We start from the raw sequence: 19,238 nt of genomic DNA, 5'->3' as shown, positions 1-19,238 counted from the left end.
CTGTGGTAAGTGGAAAATGGACATATTTGCTTTTGGCAGTGCTGACTAGATTGCAGATGTATTTTTAATGTCCTACCTTCAGTGCTGGAAGGCAGACAAAGGAGTCAGTCAGCAGTCCCTGGGATTCAGATAGCCTTCCAGCAGCAGTTCCGGAGTTCTGGCTCCTGGGCTCCCTGACCTTCTACTAGATCAGGTTCCATTTACTTGCAGGAGAAACTGAGGTCCTAGGGAGAAAGGGGATCATGCTGAGATTAACTAGGTTACTGTATACACAGCTCTTCGGAGCAAGGGTCTTGGCATTTAAAAAGCACACTGGAAGTAACAGCTAATGCTAATAATGCTAGTACTATTACCATCGTTATCATAGGAGCTGTGCCTTTTTTTAGTAGGTTAAAGTTCTCTCTCTCTCTCTCTCTCTCTGTGTGTGTGTGTGTGTGTGTGTGTGTGTGTGTGTGTCTGCGCGTGCACATGTGTGCGTAAGGTTTAGGTATTTGAGACAGGCTGCCTTTAAACTGATGACAGCCTTCTGTTTCAGCCTTCCAAGTGCTAGGATTACAAGTGTGAGCCACCATGCCTGGCTTGGACTTCTTGTTTTCCAAGATCCCAGTTAGATTTTATGTGACTATTTTTGAATCACCAAAGTGAACTCAGCTTGTCTTGCTTGGTGAAATCCTTTCAGGACAGATTGATCTACCAGAAGAATAAGGCTGGTGGCCAGCAACCCGTGTTTCAAATAAAGATTTTTTCTTCTGCTTTGTTATATAGCTCAGAAACCATAAATTAGACAAGTCCACCTCTAAACACATTCTGTATTTCAACAAGCATCCACTGAGCGAAGGAGGGGGTAGCTGGAGAGAGATGGAAGAAGACATGACAGTCCCTGAACTCAACGGACTGAACATTTTTTTGTGCTTGGACCTAGGCTCATGGTCTCCAGAGTGATTATATCAAAGGGAAAATTCATATAAGGAATAGTTGGGAATGTTTTCAGTGTGCTACACTCAGAATGGGCACCTGGCTCAAGCTGCTGTAATAGATTCAGTAAAAAGAAACCACTGAAGCGGCTCTCAAGTCCGACATTACCCAGATAAGGAGGCAACATCACGGAAAGAAGCTATGAAACCACTCCTAGGCTGATGCCACCAGACCCAGAGAAGTAAAACATAGATGACAACACTGTCTAAGACTCAAGAGTGGGAAAAAAGGTGCCCCATACTACCTTTGATCATGACTGGCTATGGCCATTCATCTAGGCAACATGTGTTTACTGAGTCTCTACTGTGCTTTTGTTTCTTCAAGACAGGGTTTCTCTGGATAACAGCCCCGGCTGTCCTGAAACTCGCTCTGTAGACCAAGCTGGCCTCGAACTCACAGAGATCTGCCTGCCTTTGACTTCCACGTGCTGGAATTAAAGACGTGTACCACCATGCCCAGTGACCCTACTGTATTCTAAGGGATACTCAACAGTCCTTGCTCTTATGGAACATAATTCTGGCAATTGGGCCTGTGTTAAGAGCCAGTCGTGGTGGGCTGCATTAGTTGTGTTGATGGCAGTAGCGTGTAAGTACTCTGGGACAGTGGACCATGAGCAAAAGTGATGTGAGAGATTCTAGTCCAGATTATGCAGGTGGCCTCCTTGTACTTTGTAACACATGCAAGGCATATAGAATGAGCACAATAGTAACACATGTTACTCAAATTCATAAAAATCCTGGATAGTTACAAGGTGAGTCTACCCTGACTGAAAAGGTGGTCATTTGCTACTGGGGCCCGTAAGTACATCAGGTCAGATTGCCCATGAATAATATACCTATTGCAGATATCTAGCTAGCCTTGTCCTCCCACTCACTTTCTCAACAGGCTAATATTTATTCCCATACCGCTGTGCTTATACTCCCTAACGGCTTAACTCCACCCAGCTTCTGATAACTGTTTCATATTTTTGTCCCTTTCTGGTTTATTGACTTTGGATTCTATTTGCTGCTACCTCCACTTACCACCAACCCCACTATGGAACAGTCATCAAGCCACGTTTTTACAAGATAAAAAAAATTTAGAGAGCAGTAAAAGGAGGGGGCAATGGTTTTTTTATCTGAGGAAGTAATACAGATAATAAGGTATGTGGACAAAGATGGAAGTGACAGTGAAATTAATGGAACCAAAATCCAGGAGGACAACAAAGGAGAACAGAGTGTTAAATGGCTCAAGACGAAAAATCTGAGTGATTCCTGTTTGGCTGAGATGAAACCCCTGGCTCCAGCTGTGTGGTACACATACCATCTATAAAGTACAGGATTACAGATAATATTTTTTGAGGTAGGGTCTCCTGTATCCTAGGGTTGCCTCGAACTTTCTATACAGCAAAGGAGGACATTCAGCTTCTGACCCTCATACCTTCATTTAGTAAGTACAATGACTATAGGCATCCGGCACCACAGCCTGTTTATGAGGCACTAGGGGATGAATACAGTGTCTATCCGTTCTTGAACACTGGTGAAGCACTCTGCTGACTGACATACATATCCAGCCCCAAGATAATGTTATTTCTAAAGACAAATGTCCTTCCTCAATTGTAGATTAGCCTGACAAGACTACAGCTCTACCCTTCTGCCCTGACAGGTATGATGAGACAACACTAGCAAGCAGAAAAGACATGGCTACCGATGATTAAAGACAGATTCTAGTGCTAGGATCTGGATTGGAATCTGGAGATAGTGTCTCTCTCTATGAACACAATCTGTCTAAAGTTATATGCTAGCTATTCTAGTTTCATTTCTGTTGCTGTGATAAAATATCTGGGCAAGAAAAACACAGGGGAGAAAGGAGTTTATTTCATTTTACAATTCCAGGTCACAGTTCATCATTGTGGGGAAGTCAAGGTAGGAACTTCTAACAATTTATCATATCAAATCAACAGTCAGAAGCAGAGAGAAACAAATGCTTGATGCTGCTTAGTTGCTTGCTTGCTTGTACTCAGCTGGATTTTTTCACTCTTAAACGTTCAGAACTTTACTTGGCCTAAGGAATTATGGCATCCTCAGTGGGCTGGGTCTTCCTACATCAATTAAGGTAATCAAAACAATCCCCCTACAGACATGTCTATGGGTCAATTTGATACAATCTGTCACTGAGATCCCCTTCCCAGGTGATCCTGGGCTGTGTCAAGTTGACAATTAAGCTAAGTCAACTTTAGGTCAGGTTACACATTCCAGTAATATGGGCAATATGCAATCTTGGTGACTTGACACAAAAAATAACTTTTTCTTTTGTCCAGCTGAAGGACGGTACTAATCAAGACAGGAAAACAAGAAATGTGGGGGGGGGTTGTGAGAACATCAAAAGATATTATTTATATTATTTCCACATACCTAACTTTCCTAGATGGTTAAAATGTTGAGTCATTTGCTTTTACCACTGGTTCTGATCACTCGGGCAATCATCATCATCTATGAATTTATATTTCTGTGTCTCCATACACAGGACAGTTAGAAACATTATATCAAGAATTTTAGGGCAATCAGTCTAATTTGATTTTCTGTCATTTGTAGAACTGTGCCAAATACTCTCCAAGTTATGATAGGTTGAACTCTTTTAAGATGACTATGACATTCCTCCAGCCAGGCTTAATGGTGCACACCTTTAATCCCAACACTTAAGAGGCAGAGACAGGTAGATGGATTTCTGTGAGTTCAAGGCCATCCTGTTCTTATTGGTGAATTCCAGGACATCCATGACTACATAGTGAGACCCTGTCTACAAACAAACAAACAGAAAGACGAATGTGATATTCTTCAAACCAAACCAAACCAAACAAACAAACAACAATGTTTTAATGCAGGCCTTGACAAAGTATGGCCCATAGACCAAGTCACAAATTTTTTAAATAAAGTTTTATTTAAGCCAAACCATGACCTGCCTCCTTTAGCATATGGTCTATGAGTGTTTTCATGCATGAATAATTGTGCATGAGTACAAATAACTGAAACAGCTCCTGTGTGTCAAGTGCTTGATGTGTCATGGCTGTCACATTTATTACTTCACAGAATCCGCATGACCTCTGTGATGTGACAATTATTGGTATTTATTGTGACAGTTAGGGTCTATTTATTTATTTGTTGGTTGGTTGGTTGGTTGGTTTTTCACGACAGGGTTTCTCCGTGTAGCCATGGCTGTCCTGAAACTTGCTTTGTACACCAGGCTGGCCTCTGCCTCCAGAGTGCTGGGATTAAAGGCATGTACTACCACTCACTGCCCAGTGATGGTCAGGCTTTAAATTCTTATGTCATATTCACCCACTTAGATGGGAAAAACTACAACTTAATTTCCAGTGCCCTCTAAGAGAAAACCAGCCATTCCTCCCATTACGATTATAAGTAACAAGTCAAAGGCATATTTGCAATGTCAGAGATTGTATCATCATTTGATATAGGACAGACAGTTATACTGTATATTAACCTTATTACAGTTATCTTACAATAACATTTATGCTCATCATTACTTTGAAATATCAGCAGAGACAAAATAGCCTACTAAATCTTATTTATATAATACAATACTAAAGAAGCATGTATAGCACAAACTCATTTTAAAATGTATCAATAAATTAATTTTATTACAACTAGTTTCCCCTTTGGAACTCAAAGTATTATAATTTTGTTTTTAAAACTATGATTCAGAGAAGGTACTGGGGGTTTCGACAGCCTTGTACAGAAATGTTTAAAAAACTCAGCTAAGCACATTAATTTCCTGAGTATCTCCAATGAGCTTAGGCAACTGATACTATAACAAGCCTTGCTATGTCCCTCTTTACATAGTGGTATGGTTGAGATTCGAACCCAGGAAGTCTTTGACCAAAAATTATGTTCCTTGCTAACATTATATACTTTACTTCTACCGTTGTGAGTGCCATTATCCCTATTTTACAGGCAAGGAAACTGACCTTTATATAAAAGATGAAGTTGAAGGCCATTGTGAGTAGGAAAAGGAATGGACATTTCTTGAGCATTTACTGTGGCAAGCTCTTTGTAGACGTATCTCATTTTATCCCCATAATAGCCCTTAGCTTGACTGATGAGTGAACAGAGACCTAAGGAGGACAATAGCAGACTCTGGATTACTGTTGGGAAGCCTTGGAAGCTTGCAAAGCCTCTCTTTCTCTCAAGTCAACCATGCCACCTAATTAGTATGTAAATTATCTCATGCAGTCCTGAGGTCTTATTTCATTCATGGGTTTTTAAGTGAGGGAAAATATTGCAAGGAAATATTCACGTCCTCATTCCTACCAAGCCAAGAAATTTTTCATCAAAACAGATGGGCCAAATCAGCATGGATTTGCACGGTGCCTTTTGGGGGAAAATGTTGCATGTGAGGTTTAAGTATTTCATAAACCCACATGTAAGAATCAAATTTAAAAATAAAATGGTAGGTTGATATTCATTACTATGATGACTGTTTAAACTGAAAATATAATACTGGCAAAGAATACTTTCAAGCAAGAAAACTGACATCAATACAAAGAATTTTTAAAAAAAGAATTGGAATAAATTATGGTGCAAAGCTGTTTCTAGGGTTTCATATAAATCGTTTAAACAATAGCAACAACATCAAAAAGTATACCCTTGCTCATTTACTTAGCCTGATTCCCTCAGTCAGATGTCAAATCGAGGCAGAGTTTAAAGTTTTGTATCAGTTCTGATTTACAAGTCAAGGATAGCAGCCTGTATAGATGAGAAGTCTTTGGGGGTAATAACAGCTTTGTTGCCATCTGAACAGTTTATACACATAAATCCTAGCACCCTTCAGAAATGGCCTGGACTTTTCCTTGGCAATAATGCTAAAGATTTCTCTAAGAGAATGCAGAAACTTGGTTCTGAGAAAACTGTTGCATTAGCAGCTTGCCTCCTCCTGCTATGAGAGTTTCATTTCTCAAGGCCTCTCAGTGGTCACAAACCATGTTTTTAATGCAACTAAAAGATTCCTTTTCAACGACACTTAATGATGCCAAGTGTGTCATTACTACAAAAACAAACAAATCCTTGTCTTCAGGAAGGAAATCTGGGGCCTCATCATCCAGAATGAACAAATGAAATAGAATGCATTTGAAGAAGCCCTTCAGGGTTCTTTGCGGGTGTTGGGGGAAGGAGCCCTGGATTTGCATTTGGTCAACTCACAACACAGCTATCTTCTCTGAACACAGCTACTTCCTTCGTTTGTTCAGTGGTGCTGCATTTCAGCAGCCTGCCACCATACCAGAGCTAATTCAGCCATTTATTGATTCAGTACCCTGTGCCAGGTCCTGTGGCAAATATGGGTGACTATAATAAACAATGGCTGTGACTGGGACAAATGAAAATAGTTGGCTCCTGGTAATGTGTGAAATGTGTTTATTACACTGTCATGCTCTCTGATGCTCATCTGTTTTATTTCTATTTTGAAGAATGTCAACATTTATTTTTCTGATTACTTAAGCAATCTGTGATTATGTTTGATTAACTAGGAAACACAAGAATATCCAAAAAGAAAAATAAAGACCCACAATCAAGCTCAAATGAGGTGAAGTCGCTTCAGCAAGAATATTTGTTAGATGAGAACTAAGGGGACAAAACGCTATCTGGCTGAAGCACACATGGGTCGGTTCTTCACAACATCCATCCAATGTGTCCCTGCCTTCAACCACTCAATAGCAGCAGATTCTGCGGAAATGCTGGGTATATGAGAAGTAAGTCAGTCATCTTTGCATCCTCAGACCCACGGAATGTGGGATGACGGTAGGGACAGAGCGCAGGGCCAGCTTTGGAGAAGGAGAGGCCCTCAGCATCTTTTCCACAACACTCTAGTAACTAGATGGAGAACATCTTTGTTGTTGCTTGACACCCACCCCCACCCCACCCCCCGCAGCGAGCTTACTCTCCACAAAAAACGGAAACAAATCTCTACTCTTGTCCTTAGGGTTCGAGGGCACTCTCCATCTGGAGGGCCCTTGCTCTAGCTGGAGATTCCTTCATTTCTATGAAAAGTGCCTAATCTAGGGCGGGCAGTCCCTGCAGACCCCCGAGTGGCCCCCTCAGGTCCTTGACCCCTCCCCTGACTCTCTTGCATGCTCACTTGGGATTGGATCAATGCAGCCGAGTGCTCTTTGCTGGGCCTTCATGCCCTGTGATCGCCCAGCCCGGGGCTTTAGGGGCTGAGCATATCAATTCAGGCCCACTGAACTGTATTTCCCCAGCCCGAGCCCGCCCCCAGCCTTTGTGCAGATCTGGCCCGCCCCCTTTGCTCACTCTCCCTTCATGCTTTGTTTGGCAAACACAAAACGCCCGGCCCAGTGGCGGGTCCTTTTCAAGCTTCACAGCCAGCACTTGAAAACGCCCTGTGGCTCAGATACCTGGGAACACCTCCAGGGCCAGGCAGAGTGGACTTCGTGCTGCCCGCTCCCCTGCGGGGCACGCTGGTGGGCCGCTGGGCCAGTGGGCCGGGCGAGATCTTGGTGACCTGCTGGTCAGAGTTGGGGTAGGGTGGCTCAAGCTTCCCCACCGCGTCACTTCAGATGCTCTGGGCATCAGGACTTCTTGCAAGCATCGGCATTCCCTTTGAAAATCCGGGGCACTTCAGGGCCCCTCTTGCTTTGCCTTTGTGTTTTAAATGGCCCAGAAGTTCATTTGACATCAAATTTAGAAGCCTAAGAACTGGCTTGGATGAGGCATCCAGGGGCTCAACCACTGTAGTCCACAGGGACCATAAAGGATTGCAAAAGCTCTGGAATAATAATGATGATGATGGTGGTGGTGATGATGATAATAATAGCAGCAAGATCAGTGGTAACAGCACTCACCGAGTTCCAGAGGTTGTACAAAGTGTTAGGAGCAGATGGCCATTTCAGCAATTAACTACAACTTTTGGGATTGGGGATGGAGACCTCTTCTATTGAAGAGAAAGTTAAAGAGCCAAAGGGCTAGGAAGCTTGCTTGTATCCACTACTGTATATTCCTCCGTTTTGTGCACTATACTCAAATCCCTTGATATCTTTTGTCACCTAGACGGAGTGGTTCCTAACGTCATTCCCTATCATGCTTTGGCCAGCTGTCATACTGAGAAAACTTTTTTAGGCCCCTTACACCATAATTGTGATTAGAGTAGGCACACTTTTTTTTTTGGTGGTTTATGAAGTATTAACACTCAGTTAAGTGACTGGACATATCCTCCATTTGGATTCTCACAGCCATTCTCTGGGATGGAGTCTGCTACCATCTTAATTTTAGAGTGGATAAAATTAAGCAAGTTAAAATATCTTGTTCAAAGACACTATCAAGCCAGGACTTGGCAGAATCAGGACTTGTCTGAGACCAATCCCTGTTCTCTAAATCATTATATGATGTTGCTTTCTATTATTATCAATTATGTTTTAATTCTTCCAGTTCTTCAAAGGATGGATTTTTATGTTATCCAAAAAATTGTCTTTCAAGTTAACTTAATTGATAGTCCCTCACCTTTTTTTTTTTTTTTTTTTTTTTTTTTTTTTTTTTTTTGTTATCTTATATTTCCTTGGGGTTACTTTTTTCTTTAAAAGACTAGATTTGTACTTAGTAATGCTGAAGGGAAATAAGGGGTATAGGACTTTTTCTTTGGGTAGCTTATGAAATGAAGGGATGACATGGAAATCTTAAAAAAAAAAATCACTCTAGTTGCAATGTGGAAAATGCATTAGAGAACCGAGTGAACTCAGGGAAACTAGTAAGCTATTGTAGTTGTCCAAGCTGCCCACGATGGTGTTGTCCAATTGTTTCTTGGACTCAGGTGATTGGCCAATGGTAACATTTTTCTTCAGGATGTTTAGCCCAAGGCTAACCATATAATTTCTCAGATCTTCAATTTTAGCATCCACAAACTGTACCCACTGTCATCAGTCTACCTCCCAAGAGAATCAATCAAGTAACAGCCAAAGAAATTCAAGCCATTGACTTTGCAATTAACAATAATTCAGCTCTACTGATTTTTCAGTACTAATTAAATGATATCTACCACTTTCTATTATCATGTAATGGGTAGGCAGAAGTGTGCCATTTCTCTGATTAATTAAATATAGAATAAATACCTAGATGTGTTATTTTTGTAAAGACTTAAACCATTATAAATAAGACTAAACTGTCCCTTGATTGCTACCCCCAAATCTTAGTCATTTCTGTCTCTTTTTAGAAACATTGTTTAAAGTGTTCAAAACTGGAACTTCAGAAATAGAGGGATAATTTTGACCCCCCCATTTTTAGCTGGACATACATAGAAACCTAATATTGGGACCATATTGGGACCACACGGAAATACTTAAAAGAACAACTCATTGTCTCTGTTGGTGCACTCACTTTGTATTGGATACTTGTGCTGTATCTCATTGTAGCAAAGGTCATTTGGATGCCTCAAGCACCAAATGTGCCCAAATTGTTCATTTTAACAAGAGATTCTTTTCTACAAGAGATTCTCTTCTACATGTATGTTACATATATACCCTCTCCAATTTAAAATCTTTTACTGGCTATCTCTTTTTCAGAATGAAATGTAAATGCCATGAAATGAGATTCAAAGCATTGTCCAACATACATGTGTAAGGTTGAAAGGCCTGTATCTGGATCATTCTAATACCAAACGATTGGCTTTTATTTGTAAGTTCTTTCTTGCATCTATGATTCTCATCACTTTCTGTGTAAGTTGAAGCTGCTCCCTTGTCACTACTCTAGACACCTCAAGAAGTTCCATGACTTTGTAACATTGTCTTTCCTATGCTTTAGAATACTTCCCTCTTTAAATGAAAAATAAATGCATTTCTGCTTTAGACTTTTAATGGTTGTGACAAAATGCCTACCATATGCGACTTAAGAGAAGAAGGACTGATTTGGTTTATGATTCAGAAGTTCAAGTCCATGTGTTTTGGCTCCAGCAATTCTGGGTCATGGTAAGACAGAACATCATGGTTGGGGGAACATGAGGCATTGGCTATTCCTACTTAAGGAAGCAGATGGTGGAAGGGATCAGGAAGCAGCTCTAACCTTCAGATGTCCTACTTCTAGCTGTCTCTTCCCTCATTAAGTTTCTGCTACTTCCCAAAGCAGCGCCATCAAGTGGGGAACAATGATTCATCACATAAAACCTGTGGAGGCCATTTCACATTCAAACCACAGCATGTGCCAATGTCCTCGAGAAGTGACATGTGGTTCCTCCTATACTTAAATGACTTTTTACTTTGTCCTAATTTAACAAATACACATTCAATATATGCCAGCCATTATTTAACCGCAATAAGCCATTGTTCTAAGACCTTTACACATATTGTCATTTATCCTCAAAACAATTCCCAGGAGATTGGCTTCCATTCTCACAATGCCTCATTACCTTGTGAGAAACCTGAAGTAGAGGAGAGGTTAAAAATGTCTTCCATGCCTCTTGATAGGAAGTGATTGACACAGAATACAGATTGAAGAACAGCTTAGATCTAAACCCAATGTTGTGTGATGTTTTCTAGAGAGGCATGGATGAAGACAAGGGCACTAGCCATACACCAAAGAAACTATTTGACTCAAATCTTGTCTAGTGAGCTTTGAGGTTTTTGTGGTCACTTACAAGAACATGGGTGAGTCAGAGACCACTGCCCAAACAAAAAGCCCACCCAGACAGGATAGGTGATGACTCCTAAAACTGCATCCTTGGCGAGCATCTCAGTAGTCTAGAAAAATTTCATCCCAGCAATTCTTACCATTCGTTTAAAAAAAAAAAAAACCCTGAAAAGGAGCCTTGTTGTTCATAGTTCATATATATTTCAAGAGTTTCCTGAGACTTGTAATTTTTCTTACTTCCTGAGCCTTGTGGGTTTTATTTACTTCCTGAGTAGTAACGAGCCACATTCTAGTATGGAACCTTTCAACTCCAAAGAAATAGTTGCACAACACTGAGGCACTCCACATCTGCTATAGCTCCTATTGGTTCCCACCAGCAACTCTGCTGGACTCTACATATGGCTCTGCCCACTGCTGGGATAGATCAGCTGACTGACATGCCAGTCTTCCCCACTAAACGGCATCCTCCATCATATGCAAATCACTGTCTCTGTTTTCCTTAAGTCCTGAGACCTGGGAAGCTCACTAAATAAATTTCGGTTCTGAGGTAAGTGCTTCAGAAGATTCTGAGAATTTCTAGGTGTGAGAGGCAAACAGGTTTCCATAGCAATTAGCTCAAGAACGTGTTCACCCAGGTAAAAGGGTAATAAAAGCTTAAATACAGCTGTGGGTGTAAAGTGATTAGCCTGGCACATGGCAAGTGTGCAGTAAATGTTACTTCGCACTACACTAATAATAACAACAACTCACATTTAACAAGCAATTAGCATGTGCCAAGCATTGGCTATGAGTGGTTTATTTAACTAATTTAATCCTCATGATAACACTGTAAAGTAAGTACTATTGTCCCTACTGTGTTGGTTAGAGTTTAAGTAGTAAACGAGAAACTGCTTTCAACTGTAGACAACTCTGTGGATTCAATACCTTGAAGTAGGGACATAGGTGATGAAAGGCCAAAGAAACCACAGAGGATAAAGAGACAATCTTGATACGGGGCAGTAGGAAGATGCTACCACCGGTGGCCTTGAGGGACAAAGGAAAGGGACAGAGTTACAAAGCCGAGGGGCTGGGATCATCCAGTAGAAGTTGGTACCAAGGCCATCTCTGGGACACTGGAATGAGCTGAAGCCACAGCAGAGAACCTGCACAAAAGGAGATAAACAAGTAGGAGACAGATTCCCTGAGCCATGGGCCAGAAAAGTGCTAGGCGAAATGGGATATTTTGGTTCCCTAGATGACAGACACAAGAAAAAAAAATCCCTGATTTCTCTTCTTCTGTTTCTCCCATCGATAGCAAGTGCCTCCCAATACAAAAATCTCATAGCAACTCACCTGGAGAACTAGCCTTCATGGGTCAGACTCCCTACCCTATAGAGCATCAATTTTCAACCTGTGGATTGCAACCCCTTTGGGGGTCCTGCATCAGATACCATGCATGTATGGTATTTACATTATGACTCATGACAGTAGCAAAATTAGTTGTGAAGTAGCAATGATAGTTTTATGGATGGGGGTCACCACAATATGAGTACCTGTATTAAAGCGTCACAGCATTAGGAAGGTTGAGAACCCTGCTCTAGAGAATGCTAGGAATAAATGTGAATGCCTACAGGCTTTTCTTGGCTGGACACCACATTTCGGGCAAAGAAATTTATATCTACACAAAAGGCAAGAAACTATTTTACAGTCTGGCTCTTTGAGTAGCCCACATCTATATGGTTGAATGCAGGCAATCAGGATCTAGTTTGGCTATCTGGGGCCATTTTCCCCCAAGGGGTTGTGGTCCCTCTATAACTATGGGACCTATCACTGAAGCTTCTCTCACAACTTAGTGCTATTTCCTAGTCTGGAGACAGGTCCTGCTTCACTTTCTTAGACAATGATCTGTACCTGGGGTTGCTGGGATGGAGGGTGGCATTGTGTTTGAGTCTGTGCTAAAGTAAATCATTCACACCTTGCTGATAGAGTTAGATTGCCCCAAAATTGTTTTAATGAAGCTACCAGTGCATCAATTTACATGCTTAAGGAAGCTCTTATCCTAGACTAACAATAAATATCACAGGGATTAATAAGAATCTGGGAAGGGGTCGGCTGATGGATATTTATTCAGGGAGAAATCACTCACACCAGAAACAGATGACCGCCCGCAGGTTCCCATCCCAAGGATGCCTCCTGATGCTCTCTGTCTCCCACCAGGAAGTAAGAGAGAGAGCTGGGGTCCAAGACCGCAGACCTAGTTCCCCTTGGTCACACCCGCACCTGTTCGCACACCCCCAATGGGAGTGGTCAGTGCAACAGGTGTGGGTGGGATGGATACCTCACTACATAACAACAAATAGCTCTGGGGCCCAGCGTCAAACTTTAGGCCACACTTCCATTGGCTTCACTTTGAAGAAACTTTAATTTAAAGCAAAGATGACAAAGCAGTGGATCAAGCCTTTTCTGTCCCTACCTGTATGGGTAAGTCACTTAACTTGTGAGCTCACTGCTAAGTCAACATTAACCCAAGCTGCCCTGCCAATTACAGAGTTAGGCACTTGCTCCTATGTTCCTGAAGGCTGTTTCTGTTACTACAGGGACACCAAGAAGCTGAAATTATTCCCAGAACTAATGGGGGATGTCCTTCTGTATGCTATGGATATATGTTTCTTTTATAGGTTGATGAATAAAGCTGTTTCTTTCAGCCAATGGAAGGCAGGATTTAGACAGGCAGAAAATCAAAACAGGGAGAGAGAAAGGTAGTAGGAGGAGTCAAGAAGTTGCCATGAAGCTGTGGAGGAAGCAAGATATCCAGACATCACCTGTAAATCAAGACCACGTGGAGATACGCATATTAATGCAAATGGTAATAATTAAGAGAGAGCTAGCCAGTGAGAAGCCTGAGCCATCAGCCAAACCGTTTATAATTAATACAAGTCTCTCTGTGTGAATTTGGAATTGACTGGCTGTGGGACCAGGTGGGACAGAAACTTCCATCTACACAGAATGGTTGATGCAAAACCGCAGGCACTGCTCTCATAACAGCATGTGCATGTGTACTGGAGAACGGGTGGTAGGTAGAGTGCAGAACATGGAGACGAAATGAGTAGAGGAAAGTAGAGTGATGTGACCAGGAAGAGCTGCTCCTGGGAAAGGCCAAGCAGCTAGCAAAAGCAATGAATGTGAGGGGACACGTCTGTAGATACTTTAGAAGAGTTCACATGGGTCAGCATGTTAAAGCATGATGCTAACAGTGGATGTCCTTTGTAAGCTGCACTGTATCAGTCTGAAGATTCTTTATATGTGGTGGGAAGGCTGTGCCAGCTAGATCCTAGATATGACACAGGATCAGGAGACAAATGGCATACCCTCTTAAAAAGTGGGCAGCACTACCTTGGTCTGGCCCATAGCCCTCACCTCCATCAGGGGACGAGGAGTATGTGTGAGGATTGGTGCCACTCATGTGCACCTGTGTGTCCATTCACAACAGCTGGGCCACCTCTTTAAGGGCAGCCTTGTGTTCTTCTGGTTAGAGGCCAATTCTTGCCCCCACTCCCTCCCAAACACCCAGCTGCTGCCCTGGGAAGGGACTCAGGTCATTAGTGAGGACAGAGGGAGACAAAGGGGACCCTTTTGTGTCTCTAGATCCTGCAGCCCCTAGCCGTTCCTATGGGCACACAGATGTCTGCAGGCTCTGCGAATGTTGTCTGATAGCCAAGAAGGGCAGTGGGCCAGGTCAGGGAACTGGGACTACAGCCAGCACTGCCTGCCCTGGATTACTGCCCAGTCTGGGTCTTTCCTGCCAAAATCCATGCCAAGGGAATGTCCAGTGGCAGATCCCAGCATCCCAAGCTCTTTGGGGAAGGATATCTTCTTGAGAAATTAAGAAAAAGAAAACAAAATCAAAACAAACAACAACAACAACAACACAGCTTTCTGTGGTTGTGAAAGGGCCCTCGTCTGTCACATTAAGATCAGGTGCTAGAAGCTGGCACCTGGAAGCTACAGCTTGAGATGTATGTACTTGGGTAACCCACAGACCATCCGGGGGTGAAGAAAACACTTGGAAAACACAGGATCCTGGTGGTCCTGTTGCTCAGATAGATTTTCCTCATTTGGTGAGATTGAATGAAAGTTAAACTTCAAGTAGAACTTGCAAGCCTTGTCTCCATTTTTCTTTAGTCCTTCTGATCTTACGTTGGTCCCATCATCTCATGTTTCTTCTTTTCCATCTTCTCCTACGTGATGACTAGTGTTCTGCAACTCTGTATATTCTCCTCTCTTTCCTCACACCTACACTCTTCTCTCACACTTGTGTCTTTCCCTTGGCATTTGCCTTGTTTCAGAATGCTGTCCCATAAACAAATAAGACCACCAAAACCAAACAAAAACCCTACCTTACTGACTAGGATCTTTAGGGGAGCCTGTGATAGTTAAAGCTCCAGCTTCCCAGGCTTCTTCATACCTGGCACACTTACCCAGAGAAAATAGCAAGGGCAGGTGTGAGTCTTCATCTTCCAAAGAAACTAAAAGCTCTATGAAACTGGGTTATATTTCATTATGTTTCTGGACCCCTTTCAGAACCCAAGTACAGAGCTGTAGTCTTACTAGATGACCAGGGACTGATTACTAATGGAGTGTTATGGACTGGAGCTGAGTAACCACAGCATCAGCATGGCTTCATCTATGAACACAACTTTTGAGTTACCACAGCATATGGGAAAGAGTATTAGCTATATTTGGTTTTGTGTCACCTTTCAAGAATAGTAATTTCCGTGGAGCATTGTATAGTCACTTAGCATTATCCTATGTATATGTGCTAAAGTAAATACATTCCTAGCTCAGAGCTTGATTGGATGTTTTGTTGTTGTTGATGTTGTTGTTTGAGACTGGGTTTCTCTGTGTAACAACCCTTCCTGTCCTGGAATTAGCTCTTGTAGATCAGGCTGGCCTTGAACTAGCAGATATCCGCTTGCCCCTGCCTCCTTAGGGCTGGGATTTAAGGTGTGCACCACCATCGCCCACCTTTGATTGGATGATTGGATGTTTAAATGTTGATTTCTGATTCTGTCAATTAAAACCTTTCCTAAGGTATCCACAGAGCTAGTGGAAGAAATGGACCGAAAAGGTAGGTTTAGGATAAGATTGTAAAAGGAACTGCTTTGGGTTCAGTCTGAGGAGATGGGACTTCAAAGGCCCTAGAACTTACAATGGAAGCCCCAAGGGTTCACTCTCCTGGCCTTTTCTACATAGGATCTGGTGATAGGATCTTTTCTCTAGATGCTAATTACTGTTTTCAAACCATTACTCTTCTCCACTGTCATTTTAATTTCATCAGGAAACCTCTTGGCCACTCCCCAACATTCGCTATAGAACAAGATCCCTAACTCTTGTTTTTGTTTTTCCTACCTCACATTTAGACTGACAAGCAACATTAAATTGAAAATAGTTGCTGACATCTGTAATCCCTACACTCTTGCTACAGCAGGATGATTAGGAGTTCCAGGCCAGCCTGAATTATGTAGTGAGTTAGAGACCAGATCTGGTTTCAAAAAGAAAGAAAAAATTAAGAAAGATGATAGGTAGATTAATGATCGAAAAATATTTTAAAATTAAGATGGTGAGTGTAACACTGAAGGTCAAAATCCACACAATACCCTTACTCATAGCTATGTATTATATTGTAGAAAGAATTAGCTCCACAAATCCAAATCTACAGGATGCTCTATGATCATAATTTCTTTTCCTTTCCACTTTCTCACTCCATTAGTGACTCATATAAACCTTTTCCCTTTTACTCTTCTTTTTCACAGTCAGCTCCACCTCTTCTATAGCAATTCAGCCTTTGATCAACATCTTAAACTTCTCAGTGAATCTTCTTGGTACAACATAACTTCGTATTGATCTAACCTTTAACTGTATATTAAGTGAAAACCACCATACACAGTTTTGGGCTGCTATAGATCCACACAGTTCAAGCCTTACCATTGCTCTAAAGTCCTTCTATGAATCTCTTAACCCATTCTTACTTCCCACAAAAGACAGTTCAAGCTGCATCTCACATTTTGCAGAATTTTGCAACCCTAAGGTACAGCTTCCTCATTTCTCTGTCTTCCCATTCCCTATCATAGATTTATGACCACCCATACCATGTCTTATTTTCTCTAGAGAACCTTGTGCCCAACATTCCCTTTCTGCTTTATGACTGTATTTATTTCCTTTCTTGAAACTTCAACCCTTCCCTGTATATAACAGAAATATTTTAAATATTTCCTGTGTCAAAAGCATAGTTTATTTCTCTCTCTCTCTCTCTCTCTCTCTCTCTCTCTCTCTCTCTCTCTCTCTCCTTTATCTCTTTCCCTTATAACACTGTTTCCTTTCAATTTTTGAAATAGGGCTTCATATAACCCAGGGTGGCTTCAAACTCACTAGATAGTCGAGAGTCATCTTGAGCTCCTGATTTTCCCACTTCCACCTCCCAAGTAATGGGATGGCAAATGTGCACTACAAAGACCTCTGTCCCTAATAATGGATTTGTAGCAAATTTCATGTGTTTTAGAATTTGTACACTGACTAGTTTGGTTACTTTGGAAAGTCTGCAAATATGTGTGATGGTAAGTTGTGTCAACTTGACACAACCTAGAATAGACTTGGTGAGGAACTGTCCAGATAAATTTGATCCATGGGCATGTATGGATTATAGGTTAATTGATGTGGGAAGACCCAGCCCATTGAGGGCATCAGGATCCTCAAAGAAGGGGCTCCTGGACTGCATTAGTGTAGAGAAAGGACTTAGCACAAGTGAACATGTGTGCATTAATTTCTGTCTGCTCTTGATTGTGGATGTGAGGTGACTAGCTTCTTGGGGTTCCTGCCCACATGTCTCCAAAGTCATGGACAGTAACCCAGAACTGTAAACTGAATAAACCTCTCCCTTAAACTGCTTTTGGTCAAGATATTTTGTTATAGCACTAGAAATGAAACTAGGACAGAGATTGATAAAAAGGAGTGGCATTATTGACTTGATACACCTGATTACGTGGCATTTATGCCTTGGATTGTTTATGTATGAAGAACATGGAAACATTAGGTATGGTGGCTGAAATGCTGTTGAACACTACATGAAGAAGGTCTTTGCTAGGGTTTGCATTGCTTTCATAAAAGACCATTACAAAAAGCAACTAGGTGAGGGCTTATTTATGTTTGCACATCCTGATCACAGTCCTTCATTAAGGGAAATCAGGGTAAGAACCTGGAGGCAGGGACTCAAGCAGAAACAATGGAAGAATGGTGCTTACTGGCTTGCTTAGCCTGCTTTTTTAATTGCACCCAGGATGACCAATCCAGAGATGGCTCCACCCACAGTAAGCTGGGCCTTTGCATACTCATCATCAAATAGAAAATATTCCACAGGTTTATCCACAGGCAAGTCCGCTGGAAGCATTTTCTCAATTGAAGATCCCTCTTTCAAAATGACTCTAGCTTATGCAAGTTGACACAAAACTAGGCAGCCCACAGAAATTAGTGGGCTGTTTTGGTGGGAGATTGGAAGATAATAATGCTGAGAGAAATGTGGACAGCTGAGATCCAACTTACAGGGTTTAGAGAGAAACAAAGAGTCTATTTTGATCAGGGAGAAAAGTTATTTGTGTGATATTTTGAATAAGAATTTGTGTGTAAGGATAAGCCTGGGACTAAGAAGCATCTGTTGTTAAAGAGCTCATCACAATTGAAGTAAAACTTATTTGCTTCAGTGGTACAACAATAAAGTGTTTCTTCAGGGTCCATACACAGAAGCTAATACAGCTATGGTCCAATGGGGTCATGCCATAGACCTCTCAATTTAACAGCAGAATTAGCAATATGAACTAAATATTGCTATGGAATAATCCTTCTGTACACCGTGAATATATATTACTCTCATTAGTTAATAAAGATCCGACTGGCCAGTAGCCGGGCAGGAATTATTTATTTTTATTTTTTATTCATTCATTTATTTATTTTATAACCAAGTCCATTTAAATGAAAACCAACATTTATAGACAATATTTGGGAATTTGGGTGTTGTTCTTTCCAAACTACTTCCTGCTGGTAAGGGGCGCTGTCTTGGGGGATTCTAAGAAGATGCAGAAATCCTTGCTGTAGTCTGCAAGGCTGCTTTGTCCAGCTGTTTTGAACGTAGGATCACCTGGTACTTTGTTTCAGGAGGTCTGGCTTGATCAAACCACATTAGTCTGTAAGGAATCCACATCTTTTCATTTTCTGTGGAAACAAAAATAGAAATCCTTTTCCCCAGTAACTTCTCCTTGAACTTAAATTTTGGAGTCAAAGCATTTTTTTTTTTTTTTTAATTTAGCCGGGCAGGAATTATAGGAAGGACAACCAAACTAAGAATGCTGGGAGGAAGAAAGGCAGAGTCAGTGGAGTAGCCAGGAGGCACAGAGGGAGCAAGTCATGCTGGAGGACAGGTAAAGCCACAAGCCACGAGGTAATACATAGATTAATGAAAAAATGCAAGATTGAGGAAGTCATGGAGAACAACTGAGGCCAGGAATTGTGTGGCAGGGTAGGAGTCCCTATTTCTTGCACAGAGGCCCCAAGGAGCTATTGCATGAAACTGTGAAAGTATAGTCTCAGTTGCATTGAAGACCTTAGGATACT

Source organism: Phodopus roborovskii, unplaced genomic scaffold (genome assembly GCF_943737965.1).
Source record: "Phodopus roborovskii unplaced genomic scaffold, PHOROB, whole genome shotgun sequence".
NCBI classification, from domain to species: domain Eukaryota; kingdom Metazoa; phylum Chordata; class Mammalia; order Rodentia; family Cricetidae; genus Phodopus; species Phodopus roborovskii.
The sequence above is the reverse complement of the archived record's forward strand: the minus strand, read 5'-3'. Positions refer to the sequence as shown.